Raw genomic sequence first — 15,862 nt, forward strand, 5'->3', positions numbered from 1 at the left:
TTATTGGGTTATACGGTTAGAGCCTCTCGGTATAAACTAAAATAAGATCGTAATGTTTATCCATTTTCCCTGATATAAGCATAAAAGAAAATTTGCTGTTGGGTGTGGTACAATGTTTATGATTAAATGCTTTATTCATACTTGTATGTCAATCTATTAGTATGCTGTTAATTCAAACGTTACTATGATGTATTTTATCACCGTTAGCGCATTTATCACAGGTAGATGTGAAACTTAGACAAAGGTGTACATTCTCATTAATGATGAAGAGCCTATTCATCTTACTAGAGTGTAATTAATGTTAGTTACAATACTTAATTTTTCACTGTTTGTCACGGTGCATATTTAGCATTTCTTCTGTCCTTTATCAATCTGCTCTCCTATCGTATGAGCACATCAAAAAGATATATGTAAGTATCAGACCTGTTTTGTTGCCTAATTTTTATACTGTTACAGGAAATTGAATATTTTTATTTTTGCATGGTAGCCCACACAAATGGTTCAAAAAGCAGTCTGTATAGCATTACCTTCTCTTTTGGGTTCTGGGTTTGGTGGTGTTCTTTTTCTGTTTTGTTTTATGTGTGTGTGTTAATAACGTAGCAATCAGACAACCAAGCAAAGCAAGGAACACAATGAAGGCACTGAAGATCACTGTGTAGTTCTGTGCTGTGCTTGTGTAAGGTTTAATAGTCACAGCTGTTCTCCTAGATTTGCAGTTACAGTTTTTGTGTTTGTGGAGTAATGGAAGGCAACGATAGTACCTTCTACCAAGATGAGAGTGCACTTATAAAGGTATTTCTCAATATTTAGTTTGGAAAGCAATAATAGAAAAAGCAGCTTACCCTTTCCAAAGGCTGGTGAAGTTTTAAGAAGGGTGCTGACTCCAAATAGAGATGCTGCTGCCTTGGCTACTATCTCATAAATGAGGGTGAGGAGTCCACCCCCTTCTGGTCACTCAGGTGCATTGCTTGCACCTGTGCTCCCTGGGTTAACCACACCTTCTCACCTACTCAATCATAGGCTCAGGCCATAAAGTAGCAATTTCCGTGCATACTGATAGTAAATTTGTGTGAGCTATGCAGCTATGAAATGCAAGCAAGGTGTGTGTCTGAAATGTGTACAGTACTAGCAAAACGTGTGTTATAACAGCTTGTTGTTATATATTGCTTTGTGAATAATGTTGTTAGCAATCACAGTCAAACTACAACCACTTGTTCAGCGGTGCAAGAGTGGAAGTAATGGCTGACGTGGAAAACACTCTGTGAAGAGTTAAGTAAAAGGGGAAGAGCAATGAATACATACTTGGATTTGCTCGCCAGCACACATGTAAATCCAGCTGTGCTGGAATCCCATAAGTGTGTATGGGCCCCAGGATCAACACGATCACCTCACCTCAACCCTGGCCATCAACCAGTTTTGTTTCTTGCTTATCCAAAATTCCCCTCAAGCTGTATAGAAACTGATCCTTCCATAATAATACTTCGGAAAGTGTCTTTTGGGAAAAAAATATTTGAACTGGATCAACCAATTGCTTCAGATCTAGTGTTCTGTGAATAAAGAATGAAATTGGGATCTATTTTCTCCAAAATTTTGAATACCTCTCTCTGAGAGAAAGCACACCTATTCCTATTCATTAGCACCTTTTCTTAATTGGCAGACTTAACATTTCTAAGCTTTTTTGATAATAACCAAGGTTAAAGGAATTAGCCATTATTTTCTGTGAAGTTTCCTCTTTTGTAACCACTGTTTGAATTCTGGCTCAGTCTGTTCTTGTGCCAGACATGAAACTGACCACTACACATCTCTACAATACTTCACATCTCTATGATAACGAAGTAGGTCTTTAACTTTCATTGAAGCCAACAAGGGCTCACCATTACTGCAGAAAACCTTGAAGATATTAGAAAAAATAGGTTATTTGTATGCCTTGAATTAATCATGATTTTCCTGTCACTCACCATAAGTGAAGTGTAAGGCAAGCAAAACAGGGATTTAGCATATTTTATTATAAAAAGTCAATTTGGACACAATCACAGTAGGTGTAATTGTAGATTAGTAACAAACTAAGAATATAAATACTAAGCTAACTTTAGGTGTTTTAAACTAAATGATAGTTGGAGGTGCTCCACAATGACTTAAGTACAAAAAATAACTTGTAATGTGAACAGAATGGAGTAAATTTTTCCATGACAATCAGTTTTATTTCTACAACTCTACTAAAATCTTTTCGTTAAACAAAGAAACACCTTCCTTTGAATTTGACCAACAAATTTTCCATAATATGGCAAAACTCCCAAACTAACAGACTCTGACATTCTCTTTCCTCTACTCATCCCTAAGTCACTTAAACAGAGGGAATTGCTTAAGCAAAATTATTAAACAGCAAACTTCAATTTGACAAAACGTCAATTTTAACTGATGGAGAACAAATACAAAGAAATGATGAAGTTGCCTTTAACCTTTACAGCATTACAAAGCTAGTTATAGAAACAAGCTGTAAAACACACCAAAAAGGTGAGCATTTCACTCCATTTTGTTTTGGCCATTTTGCTTTCAGAAGGAATTTATAAAAACACCCAAGAACAATGAACATTTGAACTTAAAATGATCCAGGTTTATTTTTACTCCAAAAGAAGAAGTCTCAATAGAGCTATTGATTTTCTAGCATTCATCCAATATTGCACAGAAAATGGACCTGACCTTGCAATCCCTAACAGAGACAAGGAAGCAGTCATTACAGTCATGGGTTACAATTGATTTTAGTAGGATTACTTGCATAAGTAAGGGTTTTCCGGGTACGACCTGTTGTCCCATTAGCAGTAAGACCAGGTGTACATGATTATGGGTCCTTTCAGCTCAGAAGGATGTGGTTTACCTTCCCGTTTTACACCCTATGTTTTTATTCCTGCGTATTTATTCCATATTGTTTTTGTTTTCTGGCTGACAGTCTCATCATTTTGTCAAGAGCCCCAGTCCTCCTTCCATATTGAGATTTATTGTTTTTTTTTTAACTGTGTCTTCAAATGTCATTCTGGGCTCTGAGCTAATCCCCGCTTTTATATCTTTTTCTTCCTCTGGTTCTGTTTCCTATGACAAAAGCCCCACTTTGGGCTAGGCACTATCTCTCACTGCATTTTTTAATTCATTACTACATTTTGGAACTCTCTAGAGATGATTAAGAATGAGACATTGTTGTACTCTGAACAACAAACACAGAGTAATTGAAAGCTAAAGCCTCAGCTCCCTTTCCCAAATGGTGTGAGTTTCTGCCTAGCTCTACGGAGGTTTCTCTCCACAGCTGCTGTAGAAATGCAGCTCCAAAACTGCACTGCTCAGATGGATAAAAACCTCCTAACTGTCAGTCTGAATATATTTGCAGCTATTTTGTTCTTTATCTCAAATACTTCTTTTTCCTTTTCAGTATTTGCTCACTGATGTGATTATAATAAGTCACATCTCCTCTCTGCCTTCATTTTGTTACATTAAATGCGAGGAGAGTGGAGGAAAGGTGTGCCAGAAGCAAAGTGACCATGTGTTTGTGCAGAGCTTTGCACAGTTGTGTTGTGCAGTGCCTGGCACAGTTGTCCTGTTGTGATTCAGGGCTCCATGGGCTGACTTTGTTACAGAAGGGGACAGCAGTGACCCTCTGGAGGATGATGCCAGCTTTATTCTGGATGGACACCATTATTCATTCAATTTTCATTGAGTTGCAAAGCTTTAGTACAAGAATTCTAGCAATTGATTATTTTTGTCAGTATTTTCAAAGAAATGAAGTAATGAAATGTACAGTATGTTTCAGTTTGCAATGATCATTTTGATGTTCCATTTGCAATGGAAATGAGCATATAACATATTCATGTGTACAGATAAGGAAAATGACAAACATTAACAACCCTTGTTCTATTCATTTCTAATATCCAGCAAAAAAAAAAATCCATCCTTCCATAGTTTTTAGTTTTGTTTTAGCAGCAGAATACAAAACAAAAAATATGAATTAATAGATAAAATAAGCTTAATTACTTTCTAAGTAAGTTTTACATGAAAATGACTGTAATCCAAACCACAAATTCTTTGTAAATATATCTACTAAAAACAGGTAATTCCATGCCAATTTTGTTTTATCTTCATACATTGCTTTATATGTGCTGTGAGAGAAAATTGCCTATGGAATCAAATAAATGCATGTGTATGTGTGTACACTTAAATTCTTTTGGTCAAGCAGCACCTGATCTGCAGCTCTCAGTCTGTTTAAGCAGACTGTGGTGTTTGCCTTATCAATGTCAGTCAGTTTCTGCACAATTTAATCGTCACTAAGAAGAAATGTTTTGCTCTTATGGATATAAAACAGCAAGCTGACGATAAATCATTGCAGCTTGTCTACCTTAAAATTTTAGAAGCTGCAGTTCTTTTCTCCTCTCATCTCAATGGGATGCTAACCTAACAGTCACAATTTTAAGAAAGGGAAATTGTTTTGAGCAGAAACAAATTGTCCTGACAGTATCACTTCATGGGGTGACATTAAGGCACATTGGGCCTGGGGTTAACAACTTACGCCTGGGTCTGGAGTACCAGAATGAAAAAACACACGGAGAAAGGAAAATAGGCACTAAGTTCTGGATGGTCCAAGCGACGGGCTGAAGCAGTTCGGCAGCAGACATCTCAAAGCTTGCGAGGCGGCTCGCTGTTAGCTGCCTTCCTGCTGCGGCACTCCTGACAGATCCTGGAGGAATTGTTATCTGTGACTGTGAAGGTTTCCTTTACTCCTCTTTTGCTGAGATATCTAGAGAGACTGAGCTGATAGTTGCTGAACAGTAAAGGAAAGCAATACCTGTTTTTCTCTGTTGTCTGCAGCAGAAGGTGCATGTGCCAGAGAAAATGAGCCACCTCCTAGAAGTTGGGGGGGGTCATGCATTGCTGGTCGGGGCATCTGGCGAGCTCTGCAAGCATGATCGCCATGCCACGGGTGGAACTGCTGCAGGGTCAGAGGCTGCCTGCTGTGACCTGAGCATCATCGCGTCCTGACGGTTCCTGCGGCCACGATAATTAATGTGGGTTCTCAAGGAGAGATGGAGACATCAGAGATTGGTCCTGGGGAGCCACTGCCTGTCAGGCTCCCGTTGGCTCCCATCACTGTGATGTGTGTTAAAAAATATTGTATGATTCAAAATTATACCTGTAAAACCTACAAGTAGAAAATTACTGTGTGCATTTATCTTTAATAACAACCTTGTGCATATTTATAGTACTAGTTTAGTAGAACGTGTTATACTAGTTTATTTCCCAGTCTGTTTTAAATGATATTATTCATTAGTAGTCATGAAGTGGTATGACATATTTTTTATGTTGCGTGTTTGTCACTACGGTTCTTAATATCTTTTCATAATGAAAAGGGATAAATGCACACATAGAATATTTGAAATTGTGCTTGTATGAGCATGGAGCGTTGTCTTAGGGTATTAAATTAGCATTTGGTGCTGCTCTGCTTTGTATGCATTTCCAGCAACTGTTTCAGCTAGAAATCACTATAATACACCTATATTCTGCTTCCTCAATTCATATGGCATTTAAATCCTGCCCATAGTGTGTCTTATAAATATAAATATGCAACTGAATTTAAGTTTTAAGCATGCAACATATTATTTTCCTTCTAATTAAAGTGTGATATTGCAATGTGGTAGCTGCCTAGGGCAAACAGGACGCAGCACTTTGCCAAACCTAAAGGAATACAGGTGCTGGCTGAGGGCTGGCAGGGGAATGGGCATCAGGGCTGCAGTGGCTCCAGTGCCTGTGGGCTTGCCCTAGTGCCTGTGCCCTGCTGTCTTCTGGTCCTTCTGCCACTGTACTCAACAGGACAGCCACTGTCCTGATCCCCACTGCCTGCAGGGCCTTGAAGTTGGCTGACTGCAGCCAGACCCTGGCAGCTCTGGGATGGAAGGGATGGCCAGCTGCAGCAGCTCAGGAGTTCCTGTTGCGTGCTCTATGGATTAAACAAAACAACACACATCAGCCTTCTGTATAATGACTCAAAAACTGTTAATGGCCATCTTCAGTATTGTAGCAACAGCCAAGCCCTTGCAAAGAGGAAGTTTTCATTGAAACAGCTTTCATTTTAAACATTGAAATTTGGTATAGTATAAAGTATGAAATAAGTTTTGAAAGGAAGCTGATGATTAAGAAGAAATGCAGTGGGCATTTAATAAATGGAGGAACCGCAAGATAATTAACTGGCATGCATAAAGATTCATGCTTTATACCAAAATTTTAATTTTGCACATAAATGTGCCTGATGTAGGCAGCATTTAATCACCTAGCTGACAGGAGTAACTACTTTCATTTAACCTTGACTGAAGATCATGAATTCTAACAGGTTTAATTGGATACATCATTTAACAGAATGAACAGAGCAAATTTTTCTCAATTCATAGGTTCTGATTGACATGCACCAGCAATAAGGCGTTGCACAATTAAAGCTGATCTGTATTCCTGGCCTGGGCAGCAATTGCCATAGTGATGTGACACTGTTTGATCACTGTGGCACTGAAACTATACTGAATTTCCCCTTGTTTTGAAAAGGGCAATGCTTTAGAAAAAGAGAGAGAGAGAAAGAAATTTTGGCACTTTAATTTTATTTTTTTTCACATTAATCACATTTATATGCACAAACTGTAAGGGAAGGAACTTGTCTTGTTATCAGTAACTCAGGGGAAAGAAGGAAAAATGGTATCTTTTTATCCATTTAGCACATTATTTATGGAAAGTCACAAACGTGGCTCATCCATTAGGTTGCAGTCCACTCTGGGCCCGATTGCTCTGGGCTCCCTCCTGGGCAGGGAGCAGAGCTGCACAGCCCCCCTGCCCAGGCCCATGCCCACCACAAACACCATGCCAAAGGAGGGGAATGAGGCAAGGTGTTCACATTGCAAATGAGCTAGAAGGAGATGGGGAGAAGGAGTGGTACCCAGCAGTGAGCAGCGTGTTTCCTGGCATGCACTGTTTCATATGATAAAGCCTTGGAAATAATTACGGAGAAGCGGACATTGTCAGCCTCACAACATGGCTCCTGTCCAGCTGCACTCTGCCACTAGCGGTTCCCACAGGTCATAGTTTTGCCCAGTATGAACTGAAACTGTTCTTTCCCTGTTTAACCACATATATATTGGTTTTTATGTCTCGGTTGTCTACTTATATTTCACCCCAGATAACTAATTTTTATTCTATCCTTTTAGAAGACAAAAAGCTGTTCAACAGTGAACAGAGAGCAGGGCACTGTGCTGTGTTTCAGCCTGGCTCAGTAGAGCCAAAACAGTGAGAAATCATTTCTGGTTTCTTGGGACCTGCTGAAGCAGCGCCAGGTAGGTTTTGCTGCCTGCCCAGGAGCTGCAACAGCCTCACTTGGTGCAGCAAGTCACTTTTTTCACCCTTCTTTCTCTCTCTATTCCCTTGGGTTTAGTGCCAGGCCCTTGATCTCTCTTGTTGTCCATTTGTCTGTCATCATTTGTGTATAGGTAGTGTAAATACACAGCAGCAAGCTTTGTGGGAGCGTGTTGCTGTGGAAGACAAAGATCTTAAGGGAAACTGGGATTCTGGTGGGCCCAAGGACCTGAACTTTAACACCCGGAAGACTGGTCAGTTTTGAGACCTTTAAAATTCATTTATTTATAATATCTTTCTCTGTCTGAGGTCTTTCTGGTGTGATTCATTGTACAAAGCAGAGGTATTTGCCAGAGTAATTTATCACACGCTAGCATTTTTAACAATTTCAGGTAAATGGTGCAGCCTCCACAGCCAGCTGAGGCTGCAGCTGAAACATGACGCATCATACCTGTGGTGGGCCCAAGCCCTGCCTCCCTGCTCCGCACAAGCTGAGCCTTCTGCAAAGGCTGTCTTAGGGCTGCCTAGAAATGGTTGTTCTGCCATTCAGTGTTCTTCCAAAGCACCTCAACAAAACAACTATCTGCCCCATACCTAGCTCCTTCCTTGTCCCTAAGGCAGGGAACTCTGAGGAGGTCACTCAGCATTACTCTGGGGAAAAGCACAGGGAGTCCCCAGGACAGCACTGAGGTCAGTCAGGCAGCACAGGCACCTGCTGCTCAGGAAGGCCACCATTTCCCATCCATTTTGTTGGCTGCGTGCTCTCTCTACAGACGTCCACAAATATCCACACATTCGCTGTGCGGGGGTCTTTACAGCTGCCCCACGCTGTATGTCCCTGCCCAGCCACCCATGCTGCACTCCCTCATGCTCCTCCCTGGGGACAATGTGGGTTGTAACCCAGTGGGACTGTATGCATGCCTCAGTGCCACAATGCAGTGGGTGCGGAGCTGCCTGCTCCTAGGTTTGGGGATTTCAGGCTGCTTTTTGTAAGGCTCACTGCACTTGGAAACCAGTCTAATTGAAAGTCAGCAAAGGACACTGACTTGTGCATTTGCAAGTGTTTTATCTATCAATCACCTTTAAAATTTCTATTCTCTTCAGTTTCCAAACAGACATCTTTGCAGAGAGCTTTTGATCACCTATACACAGCAAATATAGCTGTAGTAAGAAATATATTTTGCTACATTTCAAAATTCTGTGGGAGAAGGTGGCATTTCTATTTTACTGATTGGTACAAGATCAAGTTTGCAGTTTCACTTTTAATGCTGCTGTGAACAAGCAAGGGACATTAGAGGACCGGCCATGATTTTCCAGAGCTTTTCTCAAATCTGCCTTTGGAGCATGACCTAGACAAAAGCTCGAAGAGCAGTTGATGTTTACACCTTTCTTACACTGCATAATTTAACTTCCAGAAATATAAAATGGGACAGCAGAAATATTTTTATGTGTCCTTACAATGCCCAAGTTGTTTCTCACTGTTTTTATTTGAAGGAACTAGACATAATTCTGGCTGCCTTAACCACTGCCTTTGAGAGCTACAGCTGAGAAAAGCCGCTGCCAGGAAGAAGTGAATAGAACTAACAAGGCTATTGAGCTGGCCAACAGATTAGTGAAAGGTCTGAGGTGAGGTCCTACAGGGCAGGCTAATGAAGCAGCCTACAGAAAGCACTCCTTTGTTATACACTACTGATCTGGCAATAACAGAGGCACTTAGCAAAGAACCTGATGAGCTGAAAAAATTATGTCATTATCATTCATTTTTTTCATAATAGAAACATGTTTTTGACCTTTGCATTTTCTTACATTTTGCCTCATTGTGTTATGTATTAACTGTAAGATTACCTGGTAACTAACCTATCCAACAACATTATGAGAAGAGAAATAGTCAATCAGAGATATTGACAATGAAGACAATTTATTAAATAGAATGACCGTATTTGCAACAATTAAACAATGCTAATGATACTGCCCTGGGTTGGGATACGCAGAATATAACACAACTACTTAGTTAAGCAATATGATAATTCTCTAATTATCTCTCTGAGATTTGCAATGGGTATTCCAGGAGAGAATAAACAATGGCAAAGCCATGATTTATCAAAAATCCATTTTGTCTGTTGATCCAAGCTGGCTCAAGGGAATCTGTAGCACTGATGGATTTTTCATTTATCATTTGTCTCCTGATGAGGCTGCTTTTTGTACACATGCACAAATACTTTTAAAAGATACTTTATTTTAATGTAACATTCATTTAGGAACTCTCTTGCAGTGCCTCTCTGCCATGGTCGGTGTGCTCTGTTACCGGGTACTTCCAAACTGAGTTTGATAACCAAACGTGTTGTAACCAGCAAAAATAGAAGATCCATTTGTTATTAAGCAAAATTACATGGCTGAGCATGGCTAGTAGAACTTAAAATATAAAACAGTGCTTAGAGTTATTTCCTGAATCAATAGAAAGGATTTATTGACTGAAGGGGAGGGAGGGCACTGCAGAAGGCCCATTGTTTCTGTTTTAAGAAGCAAGATGAATGCATTTAAAATGTTAACATCCTGGCTGAAAGTGTAATGTATTTTAGTGATTAATAATGCCTGTAAAATTAAATCATGTACCTAATACAGAATAATAAAATAAATAACATAGCAGACCTCTTTAAAATGCGATGATAAATGATTGTTCTAAGGCGGCTGATAATAATATTTTCTTCCACCTAACAGATCATATTGTTTGGTTCTACCATGTCCCTCCTGCTGTGGCTGACAAGTGCTGGAATAGCATACATATAGAGATGAAAGGGAAAGTGTGTGTATGTTGGGGGGAGGCATAATGAAAAATAATCTAAAGGAGGAAACAGAGATGAAAGGAGAGAAGGAAAGTTGAGCCATTCACTAGATGAAGACGGTAAAATGAATTTTAATGGACAGCCCTTCAGCTGGTGCCTCCCAGAGCAGCAGCCCCATGGAGGTGGCCAGCTCAGCAGTCCGGCAATGGGAGAGTGAACTCATGGAGAAAATCTGCTTTGTTCCAGTCTTTGGTAAGCAACAGGTTGCTGTTTACCATTAGCAAACATGTTAGTACCGCCAGTAGCGGTGGTTTCTTTGCCATATTTTTTTTTCTGAGAAGACACTCTCCTATTTCCTTAGTTCTGGGGCTGTCGTTGTCATGAGGAGAATTGCTCAAGATGTAAGAAAACATAATTGTTCACAACATTCCTTACAATAAGTAATTCCTTATAATAATTCTTTATGAATATACTCGTACCATGACAATGTTAACAAATATCCAAATGTATGTGCTTTCCTCTAATTCTTCAGGAAAGCGTTGCCCAAACAGCAGAGGAACTGAACAATGGTCTCTAGCCAGAGCCCAGGAAAACCTTGCACCAAATTTTTTGCTGCCTTTATGGCATAAAAGATCCTGCCCCAAAGTAGAAACTCTGTTCGCCTGCCTTCCTGCTGAGTCCTGGCACACAAGCACTGTTTTGGGGTGTCGCAGGAGTAGTTGTTACTCTGTACCAAGGAATTCTTTGCTTCTGACAGGTGCCAATTACACTGTGGACATCTGCCCTGGAGGCACTGAATCAAGCTGACAACTCATTTATATCAATCAAACAACAACCACTTTCAATAATTTCCCATCCAGCTGGGACTGAATTTGCACAAGTGATCTATGTATTAGAGACATTGCCAATCCACAGAGACACTCAGAACCATGATTATGTTCTGTTTTCCCACAGAAACTCTCGCATCTGCACAAGAAAGCAACAACTTTTTCCACTATGCAAGAGGATGCTGACAACTCAATATTGGTCCCTGGCTGCCAAACTCAACTTGCAACAGGCAACTCGTGGCAGAATAGAAGAATTTTTTTGGTGTCCTGCTTGCCACATGCAAAGCCCTTCAGTTGATGTTATAATAGATGTGGATCCATAAGGTAATGCTGAAGTGTTCATTATTCTTTAGTCATAGTAGTCAATTTTTATTAACAATAGGTGAATGTGTCTTTAATCTCATTTTCTAGGTAGAAAATATGAGACGGGCTTATCAACAAAGCAGTATTAGGAGCAAGAGAAAACACAATGCCGGAATGTATTTGATTGCAATTTTTAATTATTTTGAAAACTCACTTTTGAAGCGGTATTGGCATGAGCCACAGCCTGTGGGTGCTTCACTCAAAAAGCACAGTGATAAGGAGGGGGGCTTGCATGTAATACCTTTCTCACAGCCCTGTATTTTTCTAAACACACAGTTAATCAGAAAACTTCTCGCAGCTGTTCCACTCCCTTTTTTGACCTGTTAAACCACCATGTTGCTTATATGAACTTCCTTCAAATACTTTAATAGAACAGCATATTTGGAGGCAATGAATTGGTACAATATTCTTCAGGAAAGACCCAAAATGTGCCCCTTGCTATTGTTTGAAGTACATTTACTTACTGACTGGAGCTAGAGGTGACAACTAACCCACAGACCTCAGGAATATGGTTAGCGAGCCAGAACAGTAGGCAGGCTCACCTTCTCCTTGTATTCTGTTGAGAGCTATGCCCTGCTGTTTGCATAAGGGGACCGGCTTTTATTATTCTATTCTGTTCCCACTACTGTGCACCAGGGCAGCACAAAGCAAGATTTAGTGCTTGGATATAGTATTTGCTTGCTGGCAATTGTTACAGCTAAGGCTTCACTGAGCCTTCCCTCTTAACCTGCTGTTCTCCCATGCTCATAATATTCTTTAAAAAAAATTTCTTTTCATCTGAAATTTCTCATGCTTGTTATCAGCTGAAATATGTGTTTAGGTTTGTTTTTTTTTTATTTTTTCCTTTTGGGAGAGACTGAATAAAATTTATTCATTCATATTTGAAGTGTGCAAGGGAGGGGGTGTAGGGAGAAAGGTCTCTTTTTTGCACATTCATAATTCACAAAAAAAGCTGCACATTACAAGATGAAACTTTCCAGGTGGCTAGCTTTGACTGCAGGATAGTCCTCATGCTAATTACAAAGATAGAATGACTGAAAGAAAAATGAAAGAGAAAAATTAAAAATGACACATATTGTGATTAACTCATTTGTTTTGTAGGTGTGTTATACAAAAGTTCCATTGCTACCCACTTAGAGCAAGTTTAAAGTAACAATTTCACTTAAGTTGCTATGAACTACTATAATTACATAATATCAATGTTTTGTACTGCAATTCCACTAAGAATCTCCCCATAGAAGCTGCATAAGCTTTTACTTATGCAAATGTAAGGCTAGCAGTGAAACCAGTGCAGAATCTTATGAATCATTAACTTCAACCAGAAAGCCAGGCTAGGGAGGTGGGGAATTGGCATGTGCCTCCATACTCTGCATCTCTCTGCACGCTAAGCCGATACATAAAATAACCCAGAGCTTTTGGATTTCATGCAGGAATCCTCATGTTTTTTTTCACCGATTTTTGAGTGAAGTGAGAAAAACATTGCTTTTCCACTGATGTGCTCATTATTACAAAAATAAGTGCTTGAAAACTGAGACATATCGCTAGGAATTTAAAACCCACCTTTTATTTCTTCAGGTCGCAATCCAGTATCAGTAGCTCTAGAGCCTTTCCCCATACGATGGATGAGACAATGCCTGCTAAACAGAACACTGAAGACAGCGCCTAGCAGGACTAAGACCACAAAATAACCACTGACTTTACATATTGTCATTGCTGGCATATACTGACCACACCTCTGCTCCAGGGCATCAAAGTTCAGATTTGAAAGTCTTCTTTGAGCCAAAGGGGGAAAGGTCGAGTTGGTAGCCAAAAGCGCAGGTAAAAACATCTGTCAAGCTACCAAGGAAACAGGACAACTATTTTTTCTGAGTTCCGGGTGTTGCACAACGTGTTTTCTTAATGCTCCAGAAACTATAACAGCCCTACTACAACTTACTTAAAGCTCATCAAGTAAAAAAAATGAATACAGAGCACTGGTATTTTATCCCTTGTCTTTTTCCAGCCGTACACTGCTATGATTTATAGAGGAATACATACTACAGCAGATATTTCTTGCCCTGTTTTGGTAGATAACGCAGAAGAAACTGTCAGTCCTATATTTGACCCAGTACTTGCAAGTTAACATATTCACAGTCATTTTTGATAGGCTTTGCTGCTTACCTTGTGGGCTATCTCACTGACTTGCAGGAATTCAAAGTATCTTCCCGTGAAAGCTCTCTTTCACCTGTATGATATTTGGCTTAATTCCCAAGGATTGCAGTGCCCCAGCCGTGCTGAATCCAGCTGGATGTTCTCCAATTGATCCTTTCTTATTTACACCCTTGCATGCACTATAGTTCAATGACTGTAATTTGAACACTCCTTTCTCTCTAGCTGAATAGTCCCCAACACACCACCTCCCTGATGTGTAATCACCCAGGAGACATAATCATTCACTCAGAATAAAAATAATTCTCCTACCGTTTGCTCCTTACCTCCTTTCTGCTCTTTTCTCTGATTTATTACACTATATTCTTTATGGAAACATTTTGACATCCATCCCCTCTGTTCAAGTCTTGTACCCACCCTTCAAGGGACTGCTTTGAACAGAATAAGGCCAGGATGAGTGGCTATCTCACATGCTCACTCACCCTTTCATTCCCATGTCATTTCCCCCCACCTCCTCATTATATCCCTGAGCCTTTCCCCTCCTTCTAGTTCAGCTGTGCCTTTTGCCCCTCCTACAGCAACCAGCAGCCCTACCTCCCTGCCCCCTCTAGGAAATGACAGAAAACATCTCCCGCAGCCTGTGCCCCCCAGGCCTGTATCTGTGTCCCAGGGTCCTGGAACATCCCCTGTCCCCCCAGCACGTACACCCATGTGGGCAACTGCAGGGCAGCACTGACCCACGGCACAGGCAGAGAGCAGGGACTGTTAATGCAGTGTCATTGAATTCCTTCAGTTTCCACATTCGCTGTTTAGTTAGACTGCAAGAGTATTTAGTGAGCCGGAGCACTTAAATGATTGCTCTTTAAACTTAGTCAAAATTACTGTGAAATTCCTTAATTAAATAGTTCAAGCTGAGAGGCAAAACGCTTTCCAATTCAGGCATCACAGGGCCCCTCACTGCCGTACCTTCCTCCTGGTCTTTATTGCCACCTTCATTTTCTCCTGTTACTCGGTATGCTGCCTGTTGGTTTGCTTGTTACCAGGATTGCCCCCCCTGACTGCCGACCCACCCTGCACTGACAAGCAGAAAGCTCTTTATGCTGAGTATTGATCTAGTGGATGCCCCAGCCTGGAGTGGAAGAGCATCTTTAATTTCTGACTCCCTTGGGGACATTTGATTCAAGGATTTTCATAGTGTGCCTAGACTCGGTAAGTGGCTGCTATTCAGTAACTGCTGGTTGCAGCTCTGAATCTGAATGCATGCTGAGGCCTCGCGCTGCCTGTGGCAATAAGCTGTGCCCTGGGCGATGTGTTCCGTGTGTTTTGGCCGAGGGCTGAGCCACAGACACAGGATATGCCCATATGGACTGTTGTGCTCTTGCGGCTCTATACACTGCTAGACCTTTTGCTGACAGCCCACAGAAAGCTTCTCACTTGTTGTCTAACTGGTACTTCTTTTAGACCTAAAGAACCTTAACCAGCTTCATTGTTTCTCAGGATGTGGCAGGTCAGTTTGGAAACATTTGGAAATACCAGCTCAAGGACATTAGATGAGCACCGGATAGAGGCCACAGGCACAGCCCCGATGTGAGGGCCTGGCTGCACTGTGTTGTCTGTGCTCAGCAGGCTGCATCCCGCATGCAGCACTCTGCTCAGAGGGACACACAGCCCCACCTCATTCCTGCCATTATCAACCCAGGGAAACTCCCCACAGCCCAGGAGATCGCTCTAGACTTACAGCAGAGATTGAAGTCAAGTGTCCCCGTGTTCCCATGGGTCATTTGTCAGCTTGCACAATATCACCAGTGAGCAAATCTTCTGAGACCGTTAAACCAGGTTGTAAGCAGTGGATACATGCAGCAGATCAGTGCTTGATTCCATGCCCATAACAGGTATCAAATACCATTGCAGACTTAAGAGGACACCAAAAAATCAGTTTACATTCAGATTTTGAATTCACAAATGACTTTTATAATTACAACCAATTCCAGCATAATCCCAGGACTGAAATCATCGCATTCTGCGGTACGTGAATCAGTGCAAACAAATTTCTACTCCTGGCCTGAGGCCTCCTCTATCACATGCTAGTAGGACGAGCAGAAGGACACAAGGACTCAGGGTCTGCTGCTGCAGGACATTGCCTTCAGCCACAGGTGGGGACTAATAAGCAAATCAAATAGCCCAGTAACAGCAGGTACCATTTAAAGGTGCCATACCATGCTACCATTCTGGATGTTCAATGTGCATTTATTAGGGCTGAATAAGGAGTAGTTAGATAGCTTTTCTATTTTAAACCTTGTACAGAATACACTTTATAATTTGATTTCTTTCTCTTTTTTTCTAGAAATTGAACATGCGATTACTAAAAAC

At 40.9% G+C, this 15,862-nt stretch overlaps 1 long non-coding RNA gene across 1 annotated transcript; it reads right to left on the reverse strand.

Moving 5' to 3' along the window:
- Nucleotides 1–9,272: 9,272 nt before the first annotated feature.
- LOC146543978 (uncharacterized) lies at nucleotides 9,273–15,231 on the reverse strand. The gene is made up of 2 exons (XR_014884342.1): nucleotides 13,505–15,231; nucleotides 9,273–13,180 (listed from the first exon to the last, which is right to left on the reverse strand). It is a non-coding gene; the product is annotated as an uncharacterized LOC146543978 (long non-coding RNA).
- Between the last annotated feature and the right edge of the window lie 631 nt (nucleotides 15,232–15,862).

Source organism: Meleagris gallopavo, chromosome 7 (assembly GCF_905368555.1).
Source record: "Meleagris gallopavo chromosome 7, MGAL_WU_HG_1.1, whole genome shotgun sequence".
NCBI lineage: Eukaryota > Metazoa > Chordata > Aves > Galliformes > Phasianidae > Meleagris > Meleagris gallopavo.